This window comes from Chelonia mydas, chromosome 1 (genome assembly GCF_015237465.2).
Source record: "Chelonia mydas isolate rCheMyd1 chromosome 1, rCheMyd1.pri.v2, whole genome shotgun sequence".
Taxonomy (NCBI): Eukaryota; Metazoa; Chordata; order Testudines; family Cheloniidae; genus Chelonia; species Chelonia mydas.
This window is the reverse complement of record NC_057849.1, coordinates 44,636,721-44,657,464: the sequence shown is the minus strand read 5'-3', so window position 1 is coordinate 44,657,464 and position 20,744 is coordinate 44,636,721.

The window sequence follows — 20,744 nt, the reverse complement described above, 5'->3', positions numbered from 1 at the left end:
GGTGGGGGCTTGGAACCAGGGTGGGACGGCAGCCCCCCATCAGCTCCCCACTCCCCTAAATTCCCTGTGCAGCAGCCGCCCAGCAGGCTATCAATTGATGGCAGTTCAGCTGTCCTTCCCCCAACAGGCGCCAACTTTTGTTGGCGCCGGTGGGTGCTTGCGCACCCCCGCCCCGACTCCACCCCCTCCCTGCCCCTATTGGACCCCTCTCCAAATCCGCAGCCCAGCCCCACCTTTTCCCACACCACGCCGCGTTCCTCCTCCTCCCCGTCCCTCCCAGTGCTTGCCACGTGAAAGAGGTGTTTCGCGGCGCAAGCACTGGGAGGGAGAGGGGAGAAGCATGACACGGTGGTGTGCTCAGAGGAGGAGGTGGAGGCGGAATGGAGGCGGAGGTGAGCTGGGGTGGGTGGGTGGGTTGGGGAGCTGCCGGTGGGTGCAAAGCACCCACCAATTTTTCCCCGTGGGTGCTCCAGCCCCAGAGCACCCACGGAGCCAGCGCCTATGCCTCCCCCCACTGCCATGTGCTGCTCCTGCCCTCTGCCTTGGAGCTGCTCCTGGGAGCCTCCTGCTTGCTGTGGGGGAGAGGAGGAAGGGGGACTGATAGGCAGGCTGCCAATACAGTGTGAGGCTACATTAACAACAATGTGTTAACCCTTGAGGGCTCAGCCAAGTGCTAGTTCATCATTTAGCAGTAAGGCATTCCCTGGGAAATATCCCACCCTCTTCCACCCTCTGACTCCACCAGCTCAATCAAGCTTCACAATCATCACTGCTGCGTACAGTATTAAACTGCTTGTTTAAAACTTATACTGTGTGTGTGTATATATATATATATATATATATATATATATATATATTAGTTTTTTGTCTGGTGAAAAAAATTTCCCTGGAACCTAACCCCCCCATTTACATTAATTCTTATCGGGAAATTGGATTCGCTTAACATCGTTTCACTTAAAGTCACATTTTTCAGGAACATAAGTACAACATTAAGCGAGGAGTTACTGTACAAGAAGTCTTTGCTGCTTTACATTGACAGGAATATGAAATGAAAGCGCAGTTATGTTTTTGCTTGTCTCTCTATCCTCCTACCCCCAGCACAAGTAAACAAATGACCAAAGAAGAAGCTGTGACAAGTAATTTATATTCATTATCAAATATGTCCACTAATGAATATAACAATTAAGATTATGAGTCTATTTAGTTAGTGGTCTGACAAATATAGCAGAAAGCAATGAGAACTCCCCAAAGAGGGAGAAATTTCCCTCCCTGATCCCCCGCAATGTGGAGGGCCAAGAATGCAAGTTCCTACGGATCAATTAAAATAATTAAGTTCTCAAATAATCATTGATCCTTGCCTGCACCTTTGCCCTGTAGTGAATTTTGCCCCAATTCATTATAGTTACAGCATTGACAGGACAATTAGATTGCTCAGGTTTTGTAAATTGCAGAATTTTTTCAGCCATTTTAATACTCATACAAGTATTTAATCTTAGAGTTTTGCTCATAGATTTATCTAAACATGCAATATCTTTGCTTCCTCATTACCAGCATCTTGGCATTCTCAGTGCAGAAAATGGTGTTCTGATGGTCTCATATTGCCATCTAGTGGATTATGAAGTCAGTTACTAATACAAGTTTAAAACTGACGCTTAGGCCTTGTTTATATGCAAAATTGCAAGTCTGGCTAAAATTGATTTAAAAACTGATTTCACTGCCAGTGGAAAACTGCTGTATGGATATGCTTAAATTGACTTGATGCATATTAATTTATCTTAAATCAATTTCTTGCCAAATTAAGCTAAATCAACATAAACCAGGTTTAAAATCAATTTAAAAGTTCTGGAGAGGGGTTGATAAATACACCTGGTTTAAAAAAACACACCTTTAATTAAACTGGTGAAACTTTGTGTTTAGACAGCCCTTATTTCCAGAAGTTTTGCGCACCCCTTACTAGAAATGTTCAAAATGTTTTGAAACTGAAGCAAAACTTTGACTTCCTTTCTACTTTCACAACTAAAAATGTACTGTAACATTTTACATTTTAATTTCAGGCAGTCTTGATTTGACACAGCTGGCATGGGACCCATGTGGAATGTGTAGGTTACTCAGTCTGGTTGCTGCTAAAGAGGTCACCTTATTTTTATTATTTATTTGTTAGGCACTGACCATGTACTCAGCATACAAGGCACAAATAAAGAGTGCATGGCCAAGGATCTTACAAGCTACTGGCCAGGCAGTGACCAGACTCATCACACAAACCACTAACACAGCTGACCCTTATCAGCACCGGGTGCCGGCAGTCTCAAATGAGAAGCTAAGAACTAATGGGCATGGAGATTCAACAGTCTGTTTGCTGCTACAGAATAACTCCCCCAGGTCAAGGCTGAGACATGTTCAGAGGGAAACTCACACTGCCACTGTCCACAATGGGCCCGTTCTATAGTAAATACAGGCCTTCAGACTCAAGGCTTGTTAGGTATGGCATGGACTGTTTCAGTGCAAGTTTCTCCAAGTGGTCTCCTGGGGTGAGAGAGTAGTCGGTCTTCCTGCCCACTGAAGTCCTGACTCCTCTGTTGTGACAGTGGTTTGTGTGATGTGGACACCTTCACACTAAGGTCTTGGACTTGAAATGAGCTCACTTCACCTAGGTCACTGAGTAGTCATTAGATGGTAGCAAGTTTAGGGCCTGATCCAAATCCCACTGAAGTTAATGGGAGTTTTCCCATTGACTTCATTAGACCTTGGATCAGCCTACTGTCACTACTGTACTAAAGCAGACCTGAACTGGTGCCCCAGACATGAAAAGTCTAATATCCCATTACCAGTCCTACCAGCTATCAAATTCCCCTCTGTCTTCAAGCTGAAAAATGCCTTACAAAACCAAAATATATGAGCATTTGCCATGCAAATAACTCTCCCTCAATAAGCATTAGTTTTAGTTTGGTGATTGAAGCAATTAGCCTAATGCAGACAATCTAGCCCAGTTGGTATAGCTCTATTGAAGTCAATGGAGAGAGTCCAGGAGAGATTCTGGCCCAATACATTTAGCGCCCAATCCTGTGAAAGGCTAAACACTTCTTGGGAGGTGATGTGCCCCCTCAAATTCTAGGTGTGGGGGAAGGCTCAGTATTCAGCACTTCACAGGATCAGGTCCTATGTCTTTTATTCAGCACATCTTTAAATGGAAATTAATTAAATTGACTGCTGTCAAAAGCAGTCACAACTCCACTGAAGCAGAGCTGTACCCCTGCCTACAACAATGAGGAATTTAATTGATTATTGAGATGACTGTAACTGACTACACTCTAGTTAAATGTAATATGCACTTTCCCTGAAACCATAGGTGCTGGAACTAGGGGTGCTGGGGGTGCTGCAACATCCCCTGACTTGAAGTAGTTTCCATCATATACAGGGTTTACAGTTTAGTTCAATGGCTCTCAGGACCCCCACTTATAACCATTGTTCCAGCACCCCGCCTGAAATCTTATAAAATTGCAATTTGATGGGAAGGCAAGTAAAGCAGACTAAGGGTCAAACTAAGATTTCACACAAAGGGGTCAGGAGACCTGGATTCTAGTGTTGGCTCTGCCATTGGACTAGGTATGTCTCAGTTTCCCCATCTGCAAAACAGGAGTTATGAGACCTCCTTTCTAAAGCACTTTGAGGTCTGAAGAAGAAACGTATTATATACTCCATTGACCGCACTGGAATTGTGCCCACCAGGTCTGGATTTGACTCTGCATCAATGAATCCCAAACTAGTCGAAGTCCCGTAGTAAGGGGAATAGCAAGCAGAGGAATCTCTCTAACCTGGAGGCATGTAAACTGAAAGTAGGTAGTGAGCCACCTCCGTGAGGTCACCTGAAGTACATGCCGCTAAACTGTTTGCTAATGTAAACTCCCCTTCATCTGTATGTACAACATATAAATATGCCATTTTAAAAATTATGAGCTTTTTATTGGCACTTGCAGAATGAGATATTGAACCGCCGAAGTGCTTATTCATTTCTGTTTATCTGATCGTTGTAATGTTTTCAAACTGCCAGTTGAAGGTAAGAGATAAACTATAGCCAGACTCAGACTGAAAGGCGCCTGTGACGAAGTTACGTTTTTTTCAATTTAGGATGATATATTATTTATTGACCCCCTATGGGGTCACCCGGAAATACTTCATGCAGAGAATCGAAAGGGAAGAGTAAATATTTAAGTAAAAGGCACAGGAGATCTAATTTTGCCAGTTTGATTATTATTTTCTTTTTATAGCTGTGTAGATGCAATAATCACCCTTACAACTGACGGTTCTCGATAACAGTAGAAAAAGAAATTCCCCTGTGCAATGCTCTTTTGTTTGGGTCCACACTGTTTTATTATAATTGCATTGTACAGCCGTAAAGACAGTAGTACAAATATACATACAAATCTTCCAAAACCATAAGACAGACCACAAATTACTTGGAAAAAAGTTGCACTGTTTTGCTTGTGTAAAAAGGTTTGCAAGTATTCGTAAGTGAGTTGGATGGCACTGGAGACTGAAGCCCTCTGTCCACCTGTGGAACAGCCACAGAGCATGTAGTAGCAGCCGCGGTGCAGCTCCCCAGGCTGCCCTGTCAATGTCCCTAACTTGATCTGGTGGGACCACTCGGTGAGAGGCTAGTTCAGTCTTCAAGCCCAGTCCATCTTTGGACTCTCTGTTGAGATGGCCAACAAGCACACTCGTGTTGGCGGTTTTAAAAATCCCACAGAGAATTAGAATGAGACACCATCAACGAGGTCACTTACAATAATAAATAATAATATAATAATAATTATAATTAATTAATTATAATAATGATTAATTAATAATTCCATTCAGGTAATACATTCATTGGTAATTAAGGTTGCAGGGCCTTCTGCTCTCTGTACTCTTCCAGAATGTCAGACTTCAAAACAGTAAACTTAAACACTGAAATCCCAGATAAACATGTCCACTAAAAGAACTTTAGCATTACAACAACTTAAGGAAACCAGGAAATACATAGTTAAGGTGGTGCTTCCCACACAACATACCTAGACAACCTTAGTCTGCCCCTGTAGGGAGGCCATGAGGATCTCACAAAATCAGAATACTTTAGCTTTCCACAACACATATTGTATTATTATGTGTCCAACACAACTCTTGTCAGATGCTCTGTGACACCCAGATGTCCAAGTATCATTGATCATTGCACACAGAGCTACTCTGTTCCTCTCTGCTGGCATCCCAAAATGGACACCATTAGTTCATTCCACATAGGTCTCAGGTGGTAATGAATTTGGTTACTAACAAACTGGAAAGAGGACAGAACGTGAACAAGGCCTAGGAGACACTGTGGGCTTTGCTATTGTCAATCTATTTTACATGGAAGGTGTTCAGACACCATTTTGTTGGGCAGCCCGTAAAAACCTTTAGATAAGGATGTTAAGCATCAAGTAGAATGCTGAGTTATAGTCTTTTTGGAATATATTCAATGTTAGTTCTAACGTCACACTGTGGCTGTTGTAAAGGAAGAAGTAACAATAGTTAGCAACACCCAAACCCATCTCCTCTGCTCCATTTTTAATGCCAAAATGTTTGTCCATACTTTAGTTATCTCCCACCTATATTTCTGCTACCATGTCTCTCTGGCCTGCCTGCCTCTCACCTCATCCCCTTCCAGTCTATCCAAATTGCCACCATTAAATTCATCTTCCTTTCCTACCACTCTGACCATGTCACACACCACTTTCCACTTCACTAGCTCCACATCTCCTTCTGCATCAAATTCAGTTGTCACCTCCTCATATTCAAGAGTCTGCAGAGCTCTGCCCCTGCATGCACCTCATCTGTTGTTTCCCACAACTTCCCCAGTCAAGGATTGAATTCAACTTTTCCTCCACTACAGGCCTCCTTTATATCCTTCTCCCTCAAAAGCTTCTTTGCTTTGTCATATGCTGACCCCAGTACCTGGAATGTCTCCCTGACCCTATATGCCACAAAATCTCCTATCCTTCAAATCATATCCTAAAACCCTCTTCTCTCCAGTGACCCACACTCCCACAGCAACTCATGCAACAAGACTTGTGGATGGGGGGAAGCAGTAGTCGTGGTATATTTTGACTTTAGTGAAGCTTTTGACACTGTCTCACATGACCTTCTCATAAACAAACTAGGGAAATGCATTCTAGATAGAGCTACTATAAGGTGGGTGCAAAACTGGTTGGACAACCATTCCCAGAGAGTAGTTATCTGTGGTTCACAGTCATGCTGGAAGGGCATAACGAGTGGGGTCCCGCAGGGATCAGTTCTGGGTTCAGTTCTGTTCAATATCTTCATCAATGATTTAGATAATGGCATAGAGAGTACACTTACAAAGTTTGTGGATGATACCAAACTGGAAAGGGTTGCAAGTTGTCATAAATATAAAGGGAAGGGTAAACCCCTTTAAAATCCCTCCTGGCCAGAGGAAAAATCCTCTTACCTGCAAAGGGTTAAGAAACTAAAGGTAACCTCGCTGGCACCTGACCAAAATGACCAATGAGGAGACAAGATACTTTCAAAAGCTGGGAGGAGGGAGAAAAACAAAGGGTCTGTGTCTGTCTGTATGATGCTTTGGCCGGGGACAGAACAGGAATGGAGTCTTAGAACTTAGTAAGTAATCTAGCTAGGTATGTGTTAGATTATGATTTCTTTACATGGCTGAGAAAATAGCTGTGCTGAATAGAATGAATATTCCTGTCTGTGTGTCTTTTTTGTAACTTAAGGTTTTGCCTAGAGGGATTCTCTATGTTTTTAATCTAATTACCCTGTAAGGTATCTACCATCCTGATTTTACAGAGGTGATTCCTTTACTTCTATTAAAAGTCTTCTTGTAAGAAAACTGAATGCTTTTTCATTGTTCTAAGATCCAAGGGTTTGGGTCTGTGGTCACCTATGCAAATTGGTGAGGATTTTTACCAAACCTTCCCCAGGAAGTGGGGTGCAAGGGTTGGGAGGATTTTGGGGGGAAAGACGTGTCCAAACTACGTTTCCCAGTAAACCCAGATAAAGTTTGGTGGTGGCAGTGGAAATCCAAGGGTAAAATAATTTTGTACCTTGGGGAAGTTTTAACCTAAGCTGGTAAAAGTAAGCTTAGGAGGTTTTCATGCAGGTCCCCACATCTGTACCCTAAAGTTCAGAGTGGGGAAGGAACCTTGACACAAGTGCTCTGGAGGATAGGATTAAAATTCAAAATGATCTGGACATACTGGAAAAATGGTCTGAGGTAAGCAGGATGAAATTCAATAAGGATAAATGCAAAGTACTCCACGTAGGAAGGAACAATCAGTTGCACACATACAAAATGGGAAATGACTATCTTGGAAGAGATCTGGGGGTCATAGTGAATCATAAGCTAAATATGAGTCAACAGTGTGACACTGTTGCAAAAAAAGCGAACAACATTCTGGGATGTATTAGCCGGAGTGTTGTAAGTAAGACACGAGAAGTAATTTTTCTGTTCTACTCTGCGCTGATTAGCCCTCAACTGGAGTATTGTGTCCAGTTCTGGGTGCCACATTTCAGGAAAGATGCGGGCAAATTGGAGAAAGTCCAGAGAAGAGCAACACAAATGATTCAAGGTCTAGAAAACATGATCTATGAGGGAAGATTGAAAAAACTGGGTTTGTTTAATCTGGAAAAGAGAAGACAGAGGGGATATAATAAGTTTTCAAATACATAAAAGTTTTCAAGTACATAAGTTACAAGGAAGAGGGAGAAAAATTGTTCTTCTTAACCTCTGAGGATAGGACAAGAAGCAATGGGCTTAAATTGCAGCAAGGGAGGTTTAGGTCGGACATTAGGAAAAACTTCCTGTCAGGGTGGTTAAGCACTGGAATAAATTGCCTAGGGAGGTTGTGGAATCTCCATCATTGGGGATTTTTAAGAGCAGGTTAGACTGTCAGGAATGGTCTAGATAATATAGTCCTGCCATGAGTGCAGCGGATTGGACTAGATGTCCTCTCGAGGTCCCTTCCAGTGCTATGATTCTATATCTACATTTGTTTTTAAAAGTTGCAAACACTAAAAGGAAATTAACATGATGCCCTGCACCTGGCAAGAACAAGCATCCACATAACTTTATGTTGCATACAATTCCCTCCTTCCCTTTTGTCTAATGTCCTCTCCCTGCTTCACGTCAAGTTGTATCCCAACGCACCATAGATTGTAAGCTTCCAGGAGCAGAAAGCTACTCACAACAGCTTCAGTGATGAACCTCAGGGGACTGGAGCCCTTCCTGGAGATGGGAGCAAATCCCAGGAAGGCCAGAGGGCAGCACAGCAGGCAGAGAACAGGCCAGCCCAGTTCCTGCCCTCCTCTAGGCTCCCCAGAAAGCTGCTCCAGGTCACATGATCTAGATCATAATATGAATTCATAAATGTCAAATATTACTACTTAATTGAAAGGAAAAGGGAGGCTCCTCCATGAGTACGAGGCAGACAGAAAGAGCCAGGAAGCTGAATGTGGACGATTGGGTGGACCCCAGGGCAACCGGGGAGAGGTAGGAATAAGAGAAGAGAGATAGGTGGGGTCAGAATTGTGCAAAATCTTGAAGGTGAAGATGAGAAGCTTAAACTAGATACAGAAGAGGAGTGCAAACCAGCATGTAGGGATTCAAGATTTCAAAAGCTGTTTGTTGCATAGCTGCTTTCTGGAGGCTCTGGGATACATTATTATTATTATTATTTAGTATTTGTGTCCAGTAGCATCCACAGCATAGTAGGCATTAAACAAACACAAGAGAAGGAGGGGTCCCTGAGTGAATATTGCTCTTGGTCTTTTTCTTGCACACAAATTAATTAAAAACCACACTGGTAAAAGAGAACATTTATCACTTCTTTTCTGCACCATTATTATCAGCGTTACATATGTGCGAATGTGGCTTTAATTGTCTTTATTAAGGAAAGACGCTGCCAGAAGAAGCCTTCTCTCTATCCATCCTGCAAGTCTTTTGATGCATTAACATCTACCTAGCCAGACGGACATGGCATTTCTAAGGCACCTGTCTATTTGGTATCATTATCTTCCTATCGAAGCTCTGATAAGTTAATAGACAACTTCTCTGCATTATCAGGATTTCCTGAGTCTACAGCAAGTCTGAAGCATTAAAACCAGCGGGTGTTGAGTTCTCTGAGTGCCAGAAAGACATTTGACAAATTTCTTCACTAAAGAAAACCCCTTGGCTTTTCCACATGTATCTGAGACCTGTACAAACAAGATACCTGTGTACCTCATAGGGCTATTCCAGTTCGCAGCATTGAAAATATATAAATACAAAGATCTCAAAATGGCAAAGAGAATTTAACCAAACTTTCCATAAGCAATCCCCACGTATGAAAAACATCAGAATAGTATTTTCCCCCAGAAGTTTAAGTGCCTGCGAGTAGAAGCTAACAAGAAAAAAAGAGTCTCTTCAACCATAACAACAACATAATTTGGACAATGCTATAGTAATTGTAATGCAGTTTGGCTATCAGCTTCACTTTCATTTAGGTGTGTCTATATTATCAAATCTCCCAGGGAGCCTGATTGTCAACACAATTTGGTCTTGCAGTGTAGTCAGGAATGAACTGTGTTTCCAAACCATGTTATGGTTTTGAATTGTAGCCAGGCACCCTGGGAACCTGTTTAAAGCATGATTGAATCATGTCTACACTGCATGTCTGGTGTGTGGGTCCCTAATGATGTGTGTTAATGATGTGTGTTGGGGGCTGCTGTCATAAACAAAGTTGTCCAATATGACAGTAACTACAGTGTGGACAGAACTTTGTCTTAATATGAATCAAGTGAAGCAGCAGGACACCCTTTTGCTCTAGAAGGCCTCAGGTATATATCCATCCTTGTGTAAATCAGATAGTTTCTTCTTTTAGTAGAAGGAAGAAAAGGTGGAAATTGTTTTGTCTAACTAGCTAAAAGCAAATTTTAGGAATATGGGCGCTGGTTCTCCTGTGCCTTACTCATTTGCAGGTGAGCAAAGTGGGTATAAAAGGGCGCCACTCCGACATGGCAACTAGCTCTTTACCCTCATTTTGCAGAGATGTAGATAGCTACACAAGGTGCAAGGCAGCATGGAATCAGGCCCACAGCCTTTAGATTACTTTTAAAATGACTGGCAAGAGTAACTAGATTACATTCCTGGGCAGGGATTGCATGAAACCTCCATTTTGTGATTTTTCCCTCTGCCAATCAGAGGTAAAATATATTATGCAGAAAATTATTCAAAAGGAATTACACTGTAGTGTGACATTATATCAACTACTTATCAGTGACAAATAGACTCCAGATTGGACTGATGTTTTTGCCACAATGTTATGGGCTGGAACTCAACACCCGGACAATAATGGTTTACAAACCCCCAGTATACCAGAATGGCATATTCCTATAACCAAATTCAGTGGAGATTTCAATGGAGTTGTGCCTGCCTATTCCAGGGCTGGATTTGACTAGGGTTGCCAGGTGTCTGGTTTTCGACCAGAACGCCTTTCAAAAAGGAACATTGGCGGCTCCAATCAGCATAGCTGACCGGGCCGTTAAATGTCTGGTTGGCAGCGCAGTGGAGCTAAGGCTGCTCCCTGCCTCCCGTGGGTCTGTGCGGCTCCTGGAAGTAGCAGCACGTCTCCCCTCCACGTGCTGCCCCACTCCAAGTGCCAGCTCTGCAGTTCCCATTGGCCAGGAACTGCAGCCAATGGGAGCTGCAGGGGCGGCGCCTGTTGATGGGGCAGTGCCTAGAGCTGCCTGGCTGTGCTTCGGCATAGGAGCCAGAGGGGGGACATGCCGCTGCTTCCAGGAGCTGCGTGGAGCCTGCACCCCTGACCTGCTCCCACACCCCAACCCCCTTTCCTACCCCTGAGCCCCCTCCCATCCTCCAAACCCCTCTGTCCCAGCCAAGGGCATCGGCCTGCAGCCCAAACTCATCCCCATCCCCACCCTAGAGCCCGCACCCTCACCCGGAGCCCTTACCCTCCCATGCCCCAATCCCGTGCCCCAGCCCTGATCTCCCTTCTGCCCTCTGAACCCCTCGGTCCCAGCCTGGAGCACCCTCCTGCACCCCAAACCCTTCATCCCCAGCCCCACCCCAGAGTTTGTATGCCCAGCCGGAGCCTCCCCGCACCCAAATCCCCTGATCCATCCCAGAGCCCCCTCCCACACTGCAAACCCCTCAGCCATAGTCCGGAGCCCCCTCCTGCACCCCAAATCCCTCATCCCCAGCCCCACACCAGAGCCCGCACCCCCAGCCAGAGCCCTCTACCCCCCTGCACCCCAAGCTCCTGCCCCAGCACCGAGCCCCCTCCAGCATCCTGAACCCCTCGTTTCTGGCCCCACCCTGGAACCCACCCCCACACCCAGAGCTCTTTACCCCCTCCCACACCCCAGCCCCCTGCCTCAGCCCGTAGTCCCCTCCCATACTCCAAACCCCTTGGCTCCACCCCCCAGCCAGGACCCCCCTCCTGCACCCCAAACTGCTCATCCTTAGCCCCACCCTGGAGCCCTCCCCCCCAACCCCATGCCCCAGCCTGGTAAAAATGAGTGAGTGAGTGAGAGTGGGAAGAGCAACCGATGGAGGGAGGGGAGAATGGAGGGAGGGGGGCCGGGCCTCAGAGAAGAGAAGGGGTGGGGCAAGAGTGTTCGGTTTTGTAAGAGTAGAAAGTTGGCAATCCTAGATTTGACCCTTCCACACTAAATCTAAATGAATTTGCATGGTAACATGAATAATTTAAACATACTGATACCGTTGATTTGTTGTTTATAAATATCAGAATATGTTTTATGCCATTTAAAAAAAAAGAGAAATCTGGTTTCTGTTTGTCTCAGCAAGGCCCTGTCTACACTAATGTAACAAAAGAGTTTAAAAGTCATGCTTAAGCCCATTTTAAACACAGTTACTATACCAGATGTGGCTCTAGTTGAGGCCGCTTACTTGAACCTCATGCTGATGGCTATTTCTGCTGTGACACCACCCCACTTTTAGAGATCCCATTTGTGTCAAAGGTCAGCTGGCAAGCCGTCATTGGCTAATGGAATTTATTCCCCTTGCCAGCTGATTCATCCCTCCCTTCCCTCCATTAGATAACCTTTATTCTTTCCAAGATCTTTTAAAACATAAAAGATTTTTGTCTTTTATTGAATTCCTTCTCCTCTGCACGCTCTTTGCTGTCAAACAACTTTCCTTTATGGGGAGTAATTATGCTTTGTTTTTATTGTTTTATGTGGTTTTATTATATATGATTGCACTGTTTTACTGTGTTTGTTGGGTAGCATCCTGAGTGCCTAGGCAATGGGCAGCTTTGGTAATACAATTATAATTTTTATTACATAATAAAAGCTGAAACTAGCAAAAGCGGCCAAGTTGGAATGGAAACACATCAGTTTGATGGCTGGGATATTTGGGAGCGCTTGTGAAACTAAAATAATAATGGGATTATTGATCATTTGCTACAGTCAGAAAGGACATTAGATATTAAGGAAAACAGGGAAGAATGCAAATAATACACTAACGCTGAAGTGCTCCAACTGATTTTACAGAATCAGAACAGTTTCCTATCACACATCACCAAGTGTCACTGAAGATACACGAGAACCAATGATTGATCATCTGACCTTCAAATCTGTCTATGACAGCTCTAGCATGCCCCTCAGTGTAGCATCCGGGTGCTGTACTCTAGCTAATTTTCAGACAAAATTTGGATGAGAAAAAAATAGATGCAAAAGAATGACAGATAGGCAACGATGAGGCACAACGGCTCAGAGGCCAGAAAGCTTGCACCTTCTGTTAAACGCCTTGGACGCTGGTGACGTCTTCTTCTCTTAGAGCCAAATCCTGCCCTTGGTATTCTGCAGGGTGGACTATGCCCAGAGCTGTGCAGCCCAGTTTATAGTATGCTATCTGGTGGTGGTTAGAGTATATAAGGAAAACCAAAGAGCGTCAGAAATACTACTCGTCTCCAAAAAAGGATAGTAATGGGGATGACTGTATTCTTGAGCTCAAAAAGAAATGGTGGTTACTCTAACATCCCATCCACACTGCTGGAACAGCCTACCTATGGTCAGTATGTACTATGAGTTAAGCCTCAAGAACGCAGTTGGTGCTGCACAAGACACGTAATACAGCCAGTCTACAAAGAAGGCAATCCCAGAGCAGACAGGATGTAGTGAGACACACAGAAGTAGTAATGGCTAGGGTCTATTTTGGTTGTTGTCTGTTTGAACATTATTATTATTATCACCGTTATTATGGAGTCCCATGGGCACCGAGGAAGAAGTGATCTTTAGCAGGGCAGAGTAATGGTATGACTAGAACTGAAGGGGCATCCCATGTGGAGGAGCCTGGGGGAGAAAAAGCCATGTAGGCAAGTAAGCAGACTAACGGGACACTGTGGTCGCCATCACTGATGGAAGGAGGGAGTGGGGGGTGATGCAATAAGAAACTAGGTCAAAGATTTCACAAGCCAGAGGAGGGTTATGTAGGATCTGAAAGAAAGAATCTAAACCTGATTGGGTGGACAAGGGGGAACAAGTGCAAGGACTAAGGTGGTCACATAGATGAGAAAGAGGATTTAAGTGGGTGCATTTTGAATAGATTGGAGGGAGACAACTTGGGTACAGGGAAGGTCAGAGGGGAGATTAGTGTATGGACAAGAGTTTTAGCTGCTAGGTCAGCAATGACAGATTGAATCATTTAATTATCGTGAAGGAAGTACCAGGAGATGTGTGGAGAAAAGGGGATGGAGCTGATTCGCAGGTTATAAGTGTGGTCCCTAGGAACCATACACCAGCTGGGATAGCCAGTGTATTCTAGACACTCTCCACCTAGTCTCTCCTCATGCTGCCCCCTAGATTTCAGGGAGGGAGATGCAGGAGCAAGTTCTATGCCTGCTGGGGACTCCCTAGTGGGGGACTTGCAGGAAAATTCCACTACCTTTGCACCACTTGAGCAGCTCAAAGGGAGCAGAGCCATACAGAGAATCTGCCCCAGCAAATCTAATTGCCAATTGTTCGTGTTTAGCAAAAACCCTAGCATATTCAGTTGGTGAAATAAGGAGTCCGTCTACCTTGTCAGTTTCCTTAGTTATATTACAGTAGACTAGATGGTAACAGAGAACCACAAAAGAAAGGAAAAATGGGAACACATTAGAATGGATTAATTAAGGTGGAAGGTGTAGATCTGGGATAGGCAGCCCATGGCACGCGTGCCAAAGGCAGCACACGAGCTGATTTTCAGTGTCACTCACACTGCCCGGGTTCTGGCCACCGGTCTGGGGGGGCTCTGCATTTTAAATGAAGCTTCTAAACATTTTAAAAACCTTATTTACTTTATGTACAACAATAGTTTAGTTATCTATTATAGACTTATAGAAAGAGACCATCTAAAAACGTTAAAATGTATTACTGGCAAGCAAAACCTTAAATTAGAGTGAATAAATGAAGACTCAGCACACCACTTCTGAAAGGTTGCCGACCCCTGGTGTAGATTAAGCTGAGTACACCTGTTCAGAGCATTCCAAAGCCACAAAGCTTGAGGCCACTGACAATCAGAATGGGCTAAATATCAGTCAAACTATGGGAAATGAGAATTTGGAAATATACATTCAAATCTATAATAGAAGAAAGTGATGAAAGCAAATCAGGTCCTTGGTGAAGCTGAAGCAGAGAAACCCAGCAGAAAACCCACATGGAATACAACAGCCATGTAAAAATCTTCTCTGTATTACACCGTCCGGAAGAGTGACAAGTGACTGCAATTTAAAAAAAGTTTGTGCGTTTCACAACAGTTCAGGAAAATAAAGTCCTAACCAACTATCCAGCATCAGACTCCATCAAAGCAGCAGGGCATCTGTTAAACTATTTCCTCTTGATGATTCAAGAGGGGTGGGGAACTAGACATGTCCTCAGAATGACAAATCACGCGTTTATTAAGGCAGCCATGAACTGGACACCAGAGAGGATACATTACAGTCAATATGCATTAAACAGCTAAGCTCCCATACAGCACTCTGGAAGCTCTAAAAATGTGTAACGAAATTTAAAGAGCCTGTGTTGTCATTTTGCAAATATGTACAACGAATATTAAACAACTGCCCAAGTTCCCAGTGAAAACAATTTCCTCCTCTAAAGTAGATCACTGAGGTAGATGCAGCTATGTAACTGAAAAGAAATACTGCCACTCTTTTTTTTGCATACTGCATCTTTAACATTAGTCTCCCTATGTGCTGTAGGGCCAGCTATGAAGCAACTGCCATTGTGTTTCACTCCAAATGCAGTATGTTACAAAACTAGTCACTGTTTTTGCTCTCTCCTTGTGACTTTATATTTGTTCTTTGTTGCCATCCTTACCATCAAATAAAAGCCATCTAGACTGAAAAATAGATGCTTGGCTATTTGTACATTGACTACACAACAGTTGTGACTTAAAAAATTAAGCATTGCTGCTTTGCACATTTATTTCCAAGTGGCAAAAGAAGAGACTAAAGAACACACACAAGCTATGGACTGTGGAGAGAGAGCACAAGCACATTGGTAGTAGCTGGCTTGAAGGATAAAACTGCAGATCAAGTTGCCTCAAAATCAGAAAATAACAGTTTGCACTCTTGCCCTCATCCAAACCTTCAGAAGCATTTATAAACTACTTTAGTTAAGCCTAACACCTCATGAGGTACCATAGGTAAATATTCTGGTTACACAGATAAAAGTTCACAAGTGACTGAAATGAGATGATTCAGTAGTTCTTATAGCTTCTTCTCAGAGGTCAATATGAATGTCTAGAACAATGGAAGTCTAGACCAACGTTCACCAATCAGAGCACATACCCAAATGGGTGTGTTCTGCTTGGTTTCAGTGACTTATGTGAAAGCTATTAGCATTTATTCAGCATTCTACATCTTCAAGGCGCTATGCAAATATTAACTAATTAATGTAAATAATCCACAGTAGCTGGTTTGATATTTATCTTGCCAGAGATAAATGCAGTAATAGATTTTTTAAAAACTAATTTCAGTGATACACTTTTGAAATCTGTTGATATAAAGATGTTTCCAGACATTTGTGCTAAAGATAATGAGCAAATGAATGTAATACATACATTATATTGGACTTTTTGTGGCTGGATTTCCCTTTCACGTTTACACCAGTGTAACTACACTGACTTCAGTGGAGCTACTCCTGATTTACTCCTGGTAAGTGGTTTTTAATAAACACCAAAATATATGGTCTCTTAAGGAAAATATTAATCTTGACTTTTGTCCCTTTTTGGCCTGTGATTCTAAATGAACACTTAGTTTCTGAAGGGAAAATGTGATACCAAAGTTGAGACCTATTTCCTTTATGTTTCCCTCTTGCTGAAGCTAAAAGTGAGTTAGGAGACTGGATGGTGGTCTTTTATAGTGACTGTTGGTCCACTCCTGCAAATCTTTACTTATATGAGTAGGCCCTACTCACACGAGTAGCCCTACTGACATCATAGAGCTTCTCAAGTGAGTAAAGGCTTGCAGGCTCAACCTCAATACTCTTTAAACTGACACAAATACTGTAATAGCCAACCTTCATTTCTGAGGAGGAAGTAAAGCAGCATGATTGGTGGGAAGGTCAGGGAATGTTATCCACTTCTTACTCAGTTTCACATTTTACGTTTCACTAAGTCTGTTTTTCTATTGACATTGGCTTGGAATGGAGGAAGCTCATGCAAGGCTCATATCACAAATCGAAATCCTGACAGAGACAGGAAAGAGTCGCGGATCATAATGAGCCTGCTCCTGCATTCCTTCCTTGCGAACCCCAAATTCCTCACTCATTTCAGTAGTTGTTTTAGATGCACAGGGAATGCAGGATTGAGCTTAATGATTGCTTAAGTCTGGCCATATGTGTGTGGTCTTATCTTGCAAATAATCTTACCACTGTACTTGGGTAATTCTAAATATAATAGGTAGAAATCATTCTGGCAATTAAACTGAGAAATAGTCCTGAACCCATGGTGGTGTCTCTGGACATCCACATGTACTGACTTCGAGAGCAAATGGAAAATCAGAGAGATAGGAATGGAATTCCAGTGTCTCTTCCCCACCCTTTTCTTTACCATTTAGAGTTTAGGCTGTGGATTTAGCCCAGAGAGAGAGAGAGTGACAATAGATGCTGTTAATGTTTCAAGTCTTTCTGAAAAATGTTGGTCTTGATAGTTATCCATACAAAAATGTGACAACTAAATCTAATGTTAATTTGCACATTTATATACTAAATAGGCAGCCAGGCTATTTAGATAATAGCACAGTTTGAACATTTTTAAAGTGCAATTTGCTGTAAACATAAAACATTATTGTGTGATTCATAAATGGCACCAAAAACTAGGTAGTTACTTCCTAGACTATTTGTTGAGTTTTTAAAAATACAATAAATGAAAATGAACAGGGATGATATTTTTTCTTTAAAATTCACATAATCATTTCATTCCTCACTGTTCTTATCTCACCTGGGCGATTATTAACACAGACAGGTTGCCTGTCAGCTTTAGTGAGTGCATAATCTTAGGGATATTGGTGCATGGCACCAGTGGATAACGTTTTTTGGACTAAATTCTAGTCTCAATTACAAGGGCATAAATCTAAAGAAAATCCAGTGGAGTCAACAAGAGTTATTCTCAATTTATACCATTGTAACTGAGATCAGCATTTGGCCCTAGGTATTTTTATACATTAATAGCTGTTGGTGATTTGGGGACCTTGTGTTATGGTTCATTCCCGTTTCTGTAGTTTGTTTATATCAACTAATACAGAACAGGGACAGAAAAGTTAGTCCCTAAACTCTGTTACATGAAATGTTCCACAATTAGTCAGGCTTTGCCCCACAAAAGCTTTCTGTGCTTGAGATAGGATGGGAAAACTCTCTCATTATTGCCAAGAAAAAAAAAGAAAGGAAAAAAAAAACACCCCAACCAGGGACTTGTGTCACCACCCTGTTAATCATTACTGTAGCAGATCTGTATTCTTTGAGATCTCTGACCTGTTTTGCAGCCCTGAAAGGTTTATTGCAGTCAGTGCAGCCTTGGCTGGTGTTTGGATTGCGTGCTGATAGACAGCCAATTGGCTGTAGTTCAGAACTCCGTGATATGGAACATTATGGACTGCTCATTTGTACTCCTCCAAATTCTTGGGAAACTGGTAAAACTCATGCTTCTAGTAACCTACTGAGAGTGGGTAACAGGGGGATCTGGGGTCAGGAGGAAGAAACCTTCAGAATTTTTCTTTGGTAATAATACAATCAAATGGTTGTTAGCACAAACATAGATTCATAGATGAAGAGCATTCAGTTGAAGTGACATGGTGCAAAGAATGTCTGTTTCACTCTTTAATGGCCTAAAGCAATGTATGAAGCCAAATGTACACAGTAGAATTGTGTCTGGCACCATACGCGGGATACATAGGCACCAGAATCTATCCTCACCCTCAACCCTCCTTCCTCCACATTAAAATCCTCAGTAGTCTGACACCTGATTCATACACAAAACAGAACTCAAATTGCAGCTAAATACAAGCCAAATATGATGCAGGCGGAAAGGCAGTTTTGTCTTTTCATTTAGCCGGAAAATTGTAGGAGGCCTCAGAGTAGTAGGCTGCACAGATCTTGCAGACCTGAGGGAGGAAGAAAAGACCTTTTTGGGGCTCTTGTCTCAGCCTGTTTGGCTCCTACAGGCTCCAGGGAAACAGGGGGATTTCCTTGAAGCTGTCTGGTAGTCTAACAGGGTCTTGCAGACCTGAATTTAAGTGCTTTCCAGTCCCTACCTAACTGACTGTAAAATAATTTCTCATAAGGGGAACCCTCTCCAACTACCCTATTCCATCATTCCAACCAATATATAGCTTGCTGACTCAAGTCCAATGATGTTAGGTCTGGTGGTTGACTATCCAGGCAGGCACTGACTTCAACTCCCATGAAGCCTCTCATGAAGGTTGCTACTTCATGGCAACAAATGTTTAAGGAAGTGTTAGGAATTAAGAATAAGTGAAGAAATAGTGTAGCTAGCTGCCGCGTATAGCTCCCCAGGCTACTGAAGTGGGTGACCTTGTAGAGATTTATAGAATCTCCTCTCTGCAATACATCCCCATAAGAGAATTAATGGAGAAGACAGCTCTTTCTTTCCTCAAGCCGTTGCTGAGAACTTCTAAGAACTGTCCTCTTCTCTACAGCCTCTAAAGATGGGCACTGGAGTTCACATGGGGTGAACGCTCTACATACGAGGAACCTTCTTGTTATCAAAATGAATTCATAGATATCTAGATTTCAAAGTGAGATGGGACCATTTCGATAATTAGGTTTGACATCCTGAACAACACTGGCCACAGATTTCATCATGTGACTAATCAGTGTTCAGTTCACTTTGGGCAATTTTTAAAAAATATTTGGAAAGCTGGTGGTGTAGCTTCAACCCAAGGAAAGGGATTCCTCTCAGCTGTAAGTGTCAAAATGTCAGGATCCAGTGAGTTATGACAGTAGCACAAATATGAGGAGTTATGACACCAGTAACAAAGTGCTGTCATGGACTCAAACCCAACACTAGAAGCAGGGCCTGATGTGGTATCTAACAAAACCTTCCAGCTAGATTACACTGACTTAAGTCTTTTTTCAGGTTAGGAAGACCTCAAAACCCACAACCAGTGGGGGGCTCGTAGACAGCACAAACAGGTACAAGGCTGGATAGCAGCCCCCAACCCAACTCTAGTTCACCCAGTTTGACAATAACTGATTGATGGACTTTTCCCAAAGTCATTCACCGGTCAGGCAATCAGCAAAAATGGGAGATGCAGGCACTCTCAGGTCTGTCTAGGCTGACCCTCAAACCCTGTGCTGCCAAACACCCTGCGCTACTATGTGATGCAAAACCCAGCACAAATGGCTCAAATACTCACAACTGGCAACACATTAAAATATATTTACAGGTTCAAGCCCAAATAGTCTGAAAAGTGATTGTGTTAACCAAGGGTTTTCCTGGTACTACCTGAAGGTACAGGGCTCCGAGCATCTCCACAATATACTCAAGTTCAGGTACTGAATCTCCCATGAGTCACATGAGAGGTCGCCTGATATGGAAGAGCTCTGCACAGTGGACTTGAGTCGTTTTTGAAGCTTGGTGTCTTTGGGGTAGGCAGCACAGGAGGGGGATAGTAACAAGAAGCTACTAAGCACTAATTCAAGCAAGTGGAGAAGTGTCATATCAAAATCACCACTCAGAGGAATGCTCTGCTGACTATAAACAGAGGCCATCTAGAAATGTTTATATATTATGCCTTACCTAGGATTTATGGTTCTCTCTCTGACACTGTAGTGAGGCATCAGTTGACACTATCAGCCATGATCATCATGACGCTAGTCTCATGGTTCTCACCTCTACTAGATGCAATGGGCCTAAAAGCTGTCCGAGACGACCCAAACACATGGGACGCTACTGCTGCCATTAGATCAGGATGGTAGCAGGCCTGCTAGGCTGTGGTTAGTGCCATCCAGAATAGCAGAACAGAAAAAGCCAGAGAAGAGTGAGCGAGGAATGCAAGCTGTGGCCAGAATGTATGAAACAAACGGACTCATATGTTGGCTACGATAGGAGAGTCTGATAACAGAGACAATGGATGAAATCCTGGCTCCATTGACATCAATGGGAGTTTTTCTATTGACTTCAGTGTGGCCAGGATTTCAACCACTGAGTGAGCAAGGTCCTCGGCCAGTTCAAG